We start from the raw sequence: 14,604 nt of genomic DNA on the forward strand, positions 1-14,604 counted from the left end.
GTATAATATCTCTATATTTAATGTAATATAAATTTAATATATTTAATATTAAATTTATATTATGTTAAATAATATAGATAGTATTATATACATATATATATATGTATTTAACATAAAATTATATGTGTATACATATAAAACTAATATATTAAATAACATATATTAAAAATACATTGGTTTTGAGTGTCTCAAACTTTTTGACACATCGCTTGTGGACAGATATAGCGGAAATTGAATAGAAAATTCCTCTTTTATAAGTTTTATAAGTTTCGCAATTTTTTTTTAATAAATACGATGTAATCGTTCTCGTATAGATGATGTTGAAAAACTTTATAGTCGACTGCAATCGTAAGCTCGCCTATATTCATCACAATTGCCAGTCATTGGACGAAATAATTGTTTTTACATGATAATTTATAGTCAACAACTATATATTTTCGTTGATATTAATTACGTAATTTTTATCTCTACTTCCTAAAATAAAACGAAAATATTTAAATACGAAACGCCATTACGGTCTGAATGTTAAGATGTTGAAGACTTAAGTCCGACAACCTTATCGGCACGCAATTATCATTCTGAAATTAATTCATTTATATATATAATAATTCAACATCTTAACATTCAGACCGTAGTGGCGCTTCGTATTTAAAGTAATGTTATTTAACATAAACGGTCTTTCCAATCTTACTGTTAAAACGAAAATGTTTTTAGCTTTGAATAAAGAAAGATATGTGTTAAAAATTAATAAAAATATTCTTTATATGAAGTCAAGTTGCAATTAGCTACTATAATTTTTATACCATTAAAAGATGTTTTGGAACTTTTTTTTTTAAAATACAAAATAATTATCGATTATCAATACTCGAATGTCTAAACGTCTAAACATCAAATGACATTATAAAAAATCGAATCTGTTATTGTTTAAAAAGGAGAAAGAGAATCTGGAAGCAAGAATAGTGTTAGGAAGGGGATTATTCTTTTTAGTTATTCAATGAGCGGAATGTCTAAAATCAACACGTGAAACAACTTTAAAATATCTTTAAGAGTTCTTCAAGAAACATCTTTAAGATATTTCATAAAAAACTTTGAAAAATGTCTTAAAGTTATCTTATGCGTCGATTTTATCCGCTAATTTAGCAATCTTTAGAAATTAATATCTCGTTAACTATTGTGAAAATTGCAAAGTAGAGAACTTTTCGACTCGACATGTAGTCTGATCTATCTGTCCACAAGCGGTATGTTAAAAAGTTCGGGACACCCTGTATAGAAAAGACAAATCGAAATGTTTCGCAGTTCTTTACACGTTTCTCTCATTTTGCCAACTCGGACCCACTGTGATCCAGCATCATTTTAATAATTTCCTTCAATACTATTATTTCAGATATATTGTCGATCCATTATAATGATATTTCCAGCTATTCCCATCTTATTTTCGCTCTTTTTTTTTTATAAATTGTAATCTCTGCGCGATATATTTCGAATCAACTGACATTGCTGATCGCAATGTGATTACGCATTCTTGATATAGATTCGATTGCGATATTCGTCAATGATAGTCGCGATTGATATTGTTGCTCTATCGATACGCCGCGCGTGTGATTCGCGGTCGGACTATCTCGAGCAATTGATGCACAGAAACGTAACGAGAGGACGGTTCTCTCCCCTGGCCTTCATCTCTGATCCGCTTTGATCCCTTTCTCACTCCGATCCCTCGGCGAGGAGGCAGGGGACGAGCGGGGAATTTCCGTCCGCGCCCCCTCTTCAAAATATCAACTAAACGATAACCATATTTATTATTCATTCGGCCGCCTCGTTCCTCCCTTCTCCTGCCGCGTCCCCAATTTTACGAAGTAGTTTCTCAAAGAATTTCGCGGAGCGGTCTGCATCGCCCATGAGACAGCACGGTTGGGCGTGTATAGGGCGAAAAATGCTTCGATCCGCGATAAAAGGGCTCTCGGTTTCGTGGGATTATCATATCCGATGTGATATCCTTAGGAAAACAAAATTATATGGTTATAATCATTCATATGTAAGATGCGTTATAAAGAACATTGATTATAAATTGCAATATCGGGGTCTGTTCGCCTAACAGTTGTGAAATTCTAATCGGAAGCACCACTAATAATATGAAACTGATAATTAGAAATATTGTCACATGAATTTTCCGAGACGCATTTACATGTTGTAGGAATAATAATAAAAATATATCGGCAAGATCGCGCGGTTGGGAAAGATTTGTACGCGAATAGCGTACATTCATCGGCGAAAAAAATAAAGAAGCGCGAGTATACGTATAGATATAGCGTAATCGATGTGAGAGCAAAGTGTACGTTCTATTTCGGCGGAAATCGAGTTTGAAGCAATCCTCGACAGACAATGATCGAAAAAGAAAGACATCCGACAGATCGGATTGTCGAGATTAACGTGAAATGCACTGAGTTTGCGTTCGCGCACCGAATCTTCCCTCGCATTGAAGATTGCAGGCACACCCATAATTTGGTTCAACGATATCAATTACTATCTTCTTGCAAAGCTCTATACAGAATTTCCATTTGATTCCGATTCAAGATTGCTTCAAGACGCGCAACGAGATTCACATAATATATCTGTCCTCGATGATACATTTCTAAGACCAGAATTTGTAAAGAATCTGTAAAGTTTAATCGTACATTGAATCACGATAATTGTATATTCAAGAAATAATAAATTAATCCCCCATTATGAGTCAAGATTTATTATAATTTATATATATAATATTAAATTATATATATAAATATAATAATGTAATTTATAATTTAATTATAATTAGCATTATAATACAATTTAATTTAATTTAATATTTCAATTTAAAATTTATTATAACCATCAATATTTTAAACAAACTTTTTGAGTCTGTTTAAAATATAATGTTAACGTTATAATTATTAACACATTAACGTTAACGTCCGTAGCTGTCTAAAATATTTCATCTTTTCCCGTTTATTTAATTTCAGATATTTAACAACGTGTCAAAGTAAATTCAATGAATAAACGGCGAAGTCAATATCGATGACATCGCCCACGATCTCCCGATGTAATTTCGCTCTCGTCTTCATCCTTCACGGCCTTGTTACTCCTCGTGCGTTACTTCCTCTCCGAGATCAGACGCGCCACTTTTCTTTTCCGTTTCCTATTCCCGCTCTCCCGCTCTATGACCAAGTCCCCGAGGATAAAAGAGATCAGAGGAAAACGGGGGATATGGATTGACACTCGAATTCCACCGGTAAAGGATCTCCTCTTCCGGGCCGGTCATTTTTCTTATCCTCGTCACACCCCTCGCGGGTCCACCCTCGCTGGCAGCACGAATCCCGCTCGCGGTTTAACAAACTAGATTCATCAAATTCGACACCGATCGTCCATTCGTCGGTCGGTCGATTTCTCGTTCTGGATTTCGCGCGCACCGGAGGTTTCGCACAACGCGATGGGAATACGTAACTTGTCAGCGCAGCAAATTTTTATGGTGGAATATTTCCCGCGAGAGTACCTAATTCACTCGGAATTCATATTTAAAAAATGCGTTATAAATTTTGAGAAAAAAAAGAATCCTCAATTGTTGCGATATTTAAAAATTAAAAATTAATAATCAGAAAGGTCGAAAAACAAAAAGCAACGTTTATTGAATCTTTAAAAATAAATTAGTTTATTATAACATACATTAAGAATTAAACTAGGTTTTTTATCTATGAATTAATCGGAAACGTTTCAACTGTATTAAATCTTCTTCGGTCCATATACGAAAAATAATTCAAAATTGGAAGGATAAAGATTTAATTCATAAAGATATTATTAATATTATAAGTGTATTAAATAGTACATGTGTCTGATACTATCGTTTTTAGAACTCTTCGAAATATTTAATCATTTACTTTTTACTATGGCGAAAAGGAATTAATTTAATTAAGATTCAATTACCATTAACTCGCGTCATATCTGAATTAAGAAAGGGATAAAGGAAAAACGAGAACATTCGTGTGGCACACTTCGAGCGAGTAATTCCCCGGCCACGATGTTATATTGACACAAGGAATATCGCTAAATCATCTGTCACCCCCGAGTTCGCCCTCGTAACATCGATGGGAAACTCCGAAGTCTCCGGCTGTCTATCTGCTGTCACTCACGAAAGTCTCCGCTGTGGTACGAAGAGCATCCCCTTGCGTGCCCTTCCTCTCTTAAAACAGGGTGTTTACACCTAATCGCATTTCGAGGGTTCAATTTATTAAAAAGACGCCGTCCAACTTGACGAGCGATTTTAACATCGACTTTTCACGGACGGTATTCATGTTAAAAACGATTTCACGAAAACAATCCGTTTTAAAGCACAATGATTTTCTCTCGCCGTCTCGACGAAATTAATTTGTCGTGGAATTTATTTTCTTTCGCCTTCTCTCTCTCTCTCTCTTTTTCTCTAAAAGCATTCGATGTAATCCAATTTATCCGAAACGATTAGCAGGTAATCTGGACTTATCGAGTAACCTAAAGCGCATGAGTTCGCAAGTTCTAAAATTTATCGAGTTATTGGATATATTGTTGGGCTATTCGAATTTATCGAACGATCTGATGTGAAGCGCGTATCGTATCTTTACAAAATTTAAAATTCGATCTATTTTAATACACATATCATTTACATAATGTAACTATATTTAAGTAACAATAATTTATTTTTGCCCGAACAAATTTGTCAATTATAATACATTATTAGCAATTTTCATTTCCAAAATAAAATTAATTAAAACACGGTTATTTTAATTCCTTTCAATTTACCGATGTTAAAAGCAAGTCAATTCAATGTTCTTTTTAAATTATGTATAATGTTAAATTATACATAAGGTGTATATTCTGGTTAATCTTTGATATATTTATACCTATTATTATACAGGAAATTTATTAAGTCTGTTATCACCTCTATATTTTAGAAACGGTTCAAAATTATGAAAAACCGCAAAATACATATGTGATCATTTCGGGGCTACTCATTTAAAGGGGTCGAGGAAGTTGTTACAAGGGATCCCAACTTAAAAATTTCAAATGGAACTCTCCACCCCCTTCCCCATCCCTATTGTAATATATTATTTCAAATGGCATAATTAAAGAAAGTTTTTGGTTCAATGTAGAGGTTGATACAATAACCCGGGAATTATTCAATGTCAAAGTTCCAAAAATTCGAATTGTTTTTACCTTGAGTATGTATAGGATTTATTGCAGTGACTTTATTTAGAATGGGCATCGTTCCTTTTTTAGGAGTAAAATAATCAATTATGAAATTCCTGTCTTACGTTCTGAAATATTTTGTAAAAACTTGTTTCTTAGATCTTGTTTCTTAGTCTTTACAAGCTGTCGTAATCCTTTGTGATTCGAAGCGCACTGGAATTCATGTACAATAACATTTCCTCGAACGCATAATTTACGCACAGCGAAAAATAGGAAATAATATAAATTGACCGAAAATGCTTTGAATATCGACAGTTCGTGCAGTTAACTTAAATAGAATGTTTTGCAATTTGGATCCCAGTTACTTTTCACTATCTGAATCGATTGTTTTACTGCCAAGAAGTGTCCATTTTGAACTGCAATAAATCCAACACATATTGAAAGTAAGAACAAATAGAATTTTTCAAACTTTGACATTGAATAATTCACGGATGGGTCAATATATCTATCAATCTCCGCATTGAATCATAAACTTCCTTTTTTTATGCCCTTTCAAATGATATGCTACAATAGGGGAGGCTTCCATTTGAAATTTTTAAATTGTTAAGTTGTAACCTCCCCGACCCTCTTAAAAAAATAGCTCCTCGAAACGCTCAAACACGTATTTTGCAGCTTTTCATAATTTTAAACCATTTCCAAAATATAGAGGATAGGTGGTACATACTTTATAGACACCCTGTATACATAATATATCTTTTAATTTTATTAAATCATATCTGTATCTTAGATAATAAAATGTCCCGAATAGAGATTTAGCGGTATGCTAACGATCAAATTTACGCAAGGGAGAGAATCTTCATTCTCGCAAGAAGAAAAAGGGATCGCGAACGGTCTGAAAAGGTTGACCTAATAAAGGATTATTGCGCTCCTCTCTTTGCAGACACTAGGAAGGAAGTACCGAGACACCGCGACGGGGGAAAGAATGGAAAGAGCAACAACAAAGTAGACAGTCGGAAGGCCAAAGTTGCCAGTCGATGCGGCACGTTGCAGGATCGTCCGCGAAAGAATTTTGCCCCCCGTCGTTTCCACTTTCTCCCCCTCGGCTTCCGCGAGCACCCTCCTCGTAGATGTGTGGAAGCCTCCACGACGTCGATGGAGCACCACCACCATCATCGTCGTCGCCGCCGCCACCACCGCCACCGCCGCCGCCGACGCCACCACCTTCTACTCTTCTTCGTTTTCTTCCTCCCCCGTTCCCGCCGCCTTCCTTCCCGGCACCCTTCCGTTCCTCGCAGGAGGAACATGGCTCCCAGGCAGGAGATCCGTCCGTCCACACCCTTGCTCTCGCAGCAACCCCGCGTGGCCCGTTTTCTCCGACACCCCCGTCCACCCCCTCTCCCCTTTCCCCCGGACACTTCCCTTCCCCTCTCTCTCTCTCTCTCTCTCTCTCTCTCTCTCTCTCCTCGCGTCTTTCCTCCCTCCTCCGGTGTGTCAGTCCCCCCCGTTGCATTTTAAATCAAAGCCTCGGAGGTAACGCAATCACCAAGCATCACGACGCTTCCACAATTTTCTACTTTAAGCTACTTTATGTATTAGTACCCCCGCCATGTTTCTCCCCCGTCCCTCATTTCTCGTCGACGGCGCGCAGCACTTTCCCGCTACCCCCGCACTACGTCAGTGCCCGTCACACCAGCGCGCCGGTTTTCCAGCGTTGCTCTTCTGTCTCGAATCCTCTCGCGCCCTCTCTTTGGCCTCCCCCGCTACCGTCCGCTCCATCTTTCCGCCATCCAGGCTACCGCCACCCCCAGCACGGGACTGGTATAACAAGGTTATTTTATTAAACGAACCTCCGCACCGCCCGCTCGCCAACGTCGCCGGAATTCGAGACGCGCAGCAGCTCGTCTAACCACGAGCGAGGAACACCGCCGTTCTTGCAAATAGAAACAGGAGTGAGAAGAGCAAGCGCTCCGGTGTGAAGCAACGAAGATGCTAAATTGGGTTGTAGAAAAAATACAACTTGCGAAGAAGAAGCGATTTATTAATTTGAACCACTCATCTTTGCTCTTGAAGGACGACGAGCGAATTACAGAGAAAAATGGAGGGAGGAACAACAAAACTCGATTCGTTAATTAAGTCGCTCATTTTTACTCTTCGGAGCTGACGGACGGCGGGGTTATTCAATTATAAATCTTTTTGTCAAAAATATCAACAATTCAATTTTCTTTATATCTACAAGACTACTTTAAATTATTTTTACCAAAATATACTCAATATTCGTTAAACATATATTTAATTTTCATTCTTTTCTGTACAAGTTATGTCATTTTGATCCCTTGATAATAATTAGTGCCTTTTAATTAAAATATACTGTTAGATATAAAACAAAGTACCGGTAGTTCGATCCTTCGAGTTAAAATAACATTTTGTCATTTTTAATTTCCATGTGTGTAAAAATATATATAAATAAATTCACACATTTTTGATTAGTTTAAAAGAAAACATTATCCACATTAACATTTGCACTTAGTAAATAATAAATTGAATCAAATTTAATACACTTTCTTGAGTTAGATTATTTAATTTCATTATTTTAGTTAAATTAATGACAATATTGAGTAGGAACAATGGCGACTTACAGAAATGATTAAAAGTAACTCAAATTGACATTATAATTTGACATTATGAATTTAACAGCCCATATAGGATCGCCAGCAGTTACAACGAAACTAACGTTTAATCAACGCTTCAACTGTCAACTGACGAGGTTCTGTCAGCCAGTATTGGCTAATACTTTAGTTAGTAACTGGGCCCAAGTTATCCAGTACTGCGCCACTAGTTTGCCAATACTGCGCCAATATCTGAACTGTGGCAATCAGTTATTAATGGCCCAACACTGGACCGACTCTGTATGGAAAACGCTACATGGAAGTGTAAATTAAATGAGTCTTATAGATCTAATGATAGTAACTGTGTTACAAATTTTGGTGTCATCGCCGCGCCGAATCGAAGGTAAAAAAAACTTTTGCAGTAAACCTATCGGAAATAGCTTTCAGTCGTAAATATAATTGAAGCCATTTGAAAAATATTTCTTCCAATCTAAACTGTTAAATATCAAATGAGAGAATATCCCGATTCATTGAGTTAAATAACATCTTGTTATTTTCAATTTCCATGTTTGTCAAAGTGTAAATCAGTTCATTTTTGTATAGTTGAATTATCTACATTTCTTGAGTTGATTGTTTAACTCTATATGTTTTTAATTAAATTAATGGATATATTGAGTAAGAGCAGTAGCAACCTATAGAAATGATTAAAAATTACTCCAACTGAGTATAATTTTTTTTTATTATGAATTTAACAATACGTGACATGCCTTGCCAGCAAGAGCAGAATCGATCAGAGTCAGCGTTAATTAATTTCTGCCAAGGTCCTAAATTCACTCGCGCGACACCGCGACACCGACGAGGGGGAAAAAAAAAATCGACTTCCAAATTCGTCAAAGGGCCAGTCGTGAAAATTTAAAGCGATAGAAGCGGTGCTCTCTGTAAACTCGCGAGAATGAAATCTATTTTTCACCTAAACGAATAACGCATTTACGTCTCTCCCATCCAATCTCTCTTTTTTTTTCCTTCCCTCTCTTTTACGACACGCGTCATTCCCTTTACCTCCCCCGCGAAAGTTCGCCATGTCTGTCGCGGCTTCAGCCGCGTGAAACGACGGGAATTCGCTTAATGCGCTTCGCGCGGAAACCACGTGAGCTATTCGCAGCACACTTTACAGCCTCGCGAAGGGAAGCCGCCGGTTCGCGATGAAGTAACGAAGAGAAGAAAAAAAGAGGCCGATGATAAGGGGAATATTTTTACCGGGTATCCTCTTACCCTTCCTTTCTCTACGTCAAATGGGCTGGTCAGTTCCGGGATGGCTACTTATATCGAAGGGGGATGCACGTGTGTTCGCAGCATGCAATTCGTAAACGTGGCGCGGTGTAATCCAGTCATCACATAACGCGATTACGCTTCTAACTTGGCCTGTCGCTTTGTCCCTCTCTCTCTCTCTCACTCTATCTATCTATCTATATATATATATTCTGTCTCTCTTGTTTTTATAGAATATCTCTTTCTCTTTTTTCCGTCTCTCCACTCTCACCTCCTGTCGCAACTCGACCATCCCTGGAGGCCGAGTAGCGCAGAACCAGCGGGATGGAAAGCTGTAGTCGGGTATGCGGGTAGTTACGTGGCATTAATAACGGGTTGGAGATCTTCGACGAGCGGGTGTCATTATTTTTTCTACCCCGGATAATGGAAATGTCTATTATCGCTTCGCCTGCCATTCGTGATGCGATGAAGAGGCTTGATTTAAGAAAAATAATTCGACATTAATATTGAAACCGTATTAATATGGTGGTCCTCTCAAAATGATTGTATAATTATAGTTATTTGAATCATTTTTTGTGGTAATTTCAATCGTTTTTGTGGTTATAATAATTGTAATTATAGTCATTTTCGATTGCCAATTATATATATTAATCGGTTGATAGAGCTACACATATATTGTATTAACTCAGTCTAGTAACGCCGTTACCGTTACAGTTATTTTTTTAGTAACTGATAATGTTACTAAGTAACTGATAGCGTTATATGTAACGAATTGCCTTTTTCTTTGGTAATTATAACGTAATAGTTACATTTTTAGTTTTAACAAATTTTACAATTACTTTTATTATTGTTATTTTTTTATATTTTAAATCCATTTATGACATAAATAATGTCTTCTAATGCCTTCTATTATATCCTTAAACATCGTACATATCATATAAATCGAGTCCTTCGAAAAAGCAGATCAGTATCAGGACTATCAGGTTGCTCTTCGCTCTAATAAAATGAACCGCAATGTTCATAAAACGTTGGTATTCTAATAATGGATCTAGATACAGAGATAACCGCAAAACGCGCTATAGCTTCTGTATAGAAAGTATCTGTGGAAGCAATAAATATTTCGATAAACATTTGTTACGCGTCTTGAGATTCAGCTCGATCATTTCGACGCATCCTAAACAATAATTGCTTTTTAAGTAACAATATAATATATTACTTAGAAAATCAGTAACTATAAGTGTAGTTACTTTTTTATTTGATAACCATTAACGGTTAAAATTAGTTAGTTTTAAAAAGTAACTTTCCAATCCCTATTATGTCTAACATTGTAATAATAATTATTATTATAATAATATATAATTATAGTCACAAATATCAGAAATTTTTCTCTCAGTGCACATTTATAATACCTACGAATATTTTGATGAGAGATATTTCGATATTTTCAATTAATTTTAATCTGTTGCAATTATACAGATCGTTTTGATCTGAATGCATACACATTTATTATTTTATTTTATTTTGTATTATATCATTATTTATTTACTTCTTTAAAAAAAAAAAAAATAATCGCTCCACTGTCCATGACGGGAAAATTCATCGTAATTCTCCATTAGCGTTGAATCTATTTTTAAACAGCCATTTTCGTAATTTTTAAGACAACTGGAGTAATTAATCATTCTTTAAAACTGTACTTAAAATTACGCTGCGTAGGGCGTGAAATAAAAATGAAATGAATTAAAACATCAAGAAACGATCAAATATTTCTTATAAATTTCTCAATTCGAAAAATGGCAGCATTTATTGTGAAAGCACAAGTAATATACATATTTGTTATAAGTATACTGTTAAATTTATAGAGTCAAATTTAATCCAATATTATTGCCACTGCTCCTACTAAATATATTATTTTTTACTAAAACGATAATTAAATTTGATATTATATCATGACACTGTATTATCAAGTTGACACTATATAGTGTCAAATCTAACCATTGTTTCAGTATAAAATAACAATAAGATTGAGTAGGAGTAATGGCGACTCACGTTAAGTTAAATTTGCCCCTATAGATTTAACAGGGTAGGTATTAGTTTCCTACGACAATTTCATAATTTTCATGAATTATTGAATACACTAAGAGAAAAAAATGCGGTGTCATAGATGACAACTATATCTTACTTTTATGTAAAAATAAATAATTATAATGATTATCATAAATAATTATTATAATGACAATTTTATTGTTATTATTATTATATAATTATTATATTTTTATCTGTTTTATACGTTTTATGTGTAAAATTAATGTATACACATACATATATAGTTGGATAAAATATTTTATAGTTATAATAACTATAAATAACTCTCTCTCTCAACTATGTATATTAATTCTATACATAAAGCTTATATACAGTTGTCATGAATACATAATACGCATATAACTGCTATTCTTTTCTCTGAGAGAGAGAACGTTATACTGAGAGAAAAAATATGGTTGCAATATATAATATACTGCAATTATAATTTAACTATAATTTATGATCGTCATTTTGATGCCATCTATTAGGTGTTGGAATTAATTCGTAGCGTTTTACAAGTGATGGGAAGTACTTTCATTAATGTATTTTTTAAAGCTCATGTGAAATAAATAACATTCTTTCATTAAAAACGCTACGAATTAATTCCAACACCTAATATATGTATGTATATTTTTTGGTGGAATTATAAATCTAATTATTATTATTAACATTATAGCAGTAATAACTGTAAAAATCCTAATCAATTTTAATTTTATCATGCAATTACATATAATCACAAATATCAATACTTTTCTTTCAGCGTAGTAGAAGAATCGAGATTAAGCAATAAAAAAAAATATAATATTACATAATGAAAATGCTAAAAACCGACAGAAAGAATACATATGAAACAGAGGAAGACGATGTCAAGCTGTAGAAAAGATACATTTTTTACAATGTAAACCAAAATTACGTTACTCTGTGCGTCACAAAGTAAATCGCGTAATAATAAGACAGTGCTGCACAGATTTGCGAGCTATTAATCGATAAATTCTAATTTTCCCTCGATATTCTAAAGCGACATCCCCGAATGAAAATTGGGTATTAACATCTCAAAATCCACTTTTTCCTACTTTCACTTTTAAATCCGTAGGAAAATTCAGTGAAAAATTACGTCAATATTAATTTTGATATAAGACATTTTTACGTTATCCCCATCCGATTGTTTTAGATTTTGTGCCTTCAATCTTGCCAGGCGTCATGACACCTGGATATTAAAATTCTAAATTGTTATTATTCTCACATTATTTCCCCTAACTATTTTTGTTTCATGAAGGATTACGCTCAGGATAGAATCTAATTGTTATGATTCTAAATCCGTGTTCTCAATTGTATTTAAAATCATGTTTTAAAAAATGGACTCAAGGGTGGCAACGTTCGCGAGGGACTCGTGAGCGTGCGGACGCGCGCGAAGGACGAGGAAGGGCCAACGCGTTCTGCGAAGGATCGCCATGGACTCGCGAGGGGGAAAAGAGGACAGGTTGGGATAAACGCGATTTACACCATGACGACTATCGCCGCTCTTCTCGCGCAAAGTGCCTACGTGCAGCCGCGAAAGGGCGTGGGGTGGAGAGAAAAGGGTGAGAGAAATAGCGAGCGAATGAGAGAAAGAGAGAGAGGGGGGAGGGAGGAGGGAAGAGGGAGAAAGAGAGTTGTTACGACACACCGGCAGGTGACAAGAGATTCTGCTCGCGGGAGGACGGGCTGGGGTGGCAGGGAGGGCTGGAGGGCGAGAGGGATGAAAGTAGGGATGTTTGTCGTACGCGTTATTTGGCCAATAAAACCACGTGGCGGCGCACGGAGGGCACCGGCGTCGCGCCGTTCGCGGATAGACGATCGTCGGGGAGCGCCGAGCCGGCCGCGCGAGGCGACGACGGCGGCGAGGGTGCGAAGGGCAAGCGCGCGGATGAAGAGAGACGGGAAGCGGTGCGCGACGTGCGTAAACCACGCCTCGCCGCCTCCTCGGCGCACGCGCGGTTCCGCCTATCGTCGTACACGCTTCCCGTCGTGCGGCGTCCCGCGACGGAACGTCGGTCGTCCGCGACTCCACCGCGGCCGCGACACGTCGTCGTCACGCGACGCACTACCAGTTTGGAGATTCTGTTGCCTTGCGGTTAGCGTGACGGTATTCGAAGCAGGTAAAGAGAGAAAGAAAAGCGAAAGAGAGAGAGAGAGAGAAGTCCCCATCCTGTCGTTTCCTGTCGCAGTGCTCACCGCGTGTCCATCTAAGAGAGAAACGACAAGATCAAACACCACGTGAAGTTGATTATCTTGCCTCCATGGAGGCTTCTGACTTGAACTCACGAAAATTAAATTGTGTAACTTTGACCTTTCTGTAGAAAGTGGGAGATCCAAAAGAGAGAAGAGAAAGAAGCTACTATTCTACTCGACTCGACTGATGCATCAAAATTTGAGCTTGGATTTCACTTTGGTTACGTGAATGTCCGTTGAATGTCTGTCGCTCCGAAGAGGATCCTGTAGAGATTCACGTTGTCTTAAAAACACATAGGAATTCAATCGTTCCCCTCTTACGCGAAAGTGTTATTCGAACAGACGGAAAACGCATCCAGTTTCTACAAGTGTTTCTATCAACTTTGCGCCACTTATCGGAATCCCTACGATACGCTTCGTTTTGAATACCTACTGACACACTGATAATTTTCTTGCACCATCAATATCGCTCGCAAGAATATCGTGAACTCTCATCAAGTTTCATTTCGCGTGTGATAGTCAAGTTCCCACATGACAGAAACGGAACTCTCGGCTGTCACTCTCGGCAGAAATTCGACGTGCTTGTACGCGACGTCTTGCGATCGTATCTCGTGATCGTATTGTCAGTATAGTAACGTCAGTAGTACGTCAAATTCGTCTTTGCGAGAGCACATCGAGTGTATCTTTTCCGAATTGTTGCGTTCCTAAGGTTAAACGCGGAACAGTGATCTGACACCGCGATACACCGGAAGATACATCGCGAAGCTAACGTGATTTCCCGCGGGTCGAACCGACCCGTAGCGAGATTTGCGGAAACACGCATGCGGAGTTAAGGACAAAGTCAGAAACAACGACACGAGGTTGGGAAAGTGTGGCGGGAAGTGGCGGGATCGGCGTATCGATTGGAGATCGGAGACGGGCACTCTCCAGAGCGTCCGTCGACCGGCTGATAATCGCGGGGAGAGGGGGTCCGCGGAGGTGCGGAAGAGATCGGGAAGGTGTTGTTCAGTCACGAGTCCAGGATTCTCACCCCCGGAGGCAGTGCCATCTCGCCCGGGGGCGCGGGGCCACCCGCGAGCCCATCGCCGGGACACTATCATCCTCCTACGCACAGTCCGCCCCTGGTCAAGGTAAGCTTCTTGTTTTGATCGGGGATATCGGGGGGAAAAAATCCTACTAGGTTTTTTAACCAAACTGCCCTGAAACCTGACCTGCGAAATGCGTTGAATGCGTTTGAATGAGCAAG

The 14,604-nt window shown here is 37.6% G+C and overlaps 1 protein-coding gene across 2 annotated transcripts in view; it reads left to right on the top strand.

Annotated features, from left to right (window-relative positions):
* Drgx (Dorsal root ganglia homeobox) overlaps positions 1 to 14,604 on the top strand; it is a 70,892-nt gene that overhangs the window by 2,068 nt on the left and 54,220 nt on the right. Inside the window, exon 3 of one of the 2 annotated variants that reach the window (XM_087413627.1) lies at positions 6,131 to 14,488. The gene's annotated coding sequence lies outside the window, so the exon portion shown is untranslated. Of the gene's footprint in view, positions 1 to 19; positions 14,489 to 14,604 lie in introns of those variants that run through there. The other variant, XM_011053723.2, reaches the window with a different exon arrangement.

This window comes from Acromyrmex echinatior, chromosome 14 (genome assembly GCF_024713525.1).
Source record: "Acromyrmex echinatior isolate Ae372 chromosome 14, ASM2471352v2, whole genome shotgun sequence".
In the NCBI taxonomy this organism is placed as follows: Eukaryota; Metazoa; Arthropoda; class Insecta; order Hymenoptera; family Formicidae; genus Acromyrmex; species Acromyrmex echinatior.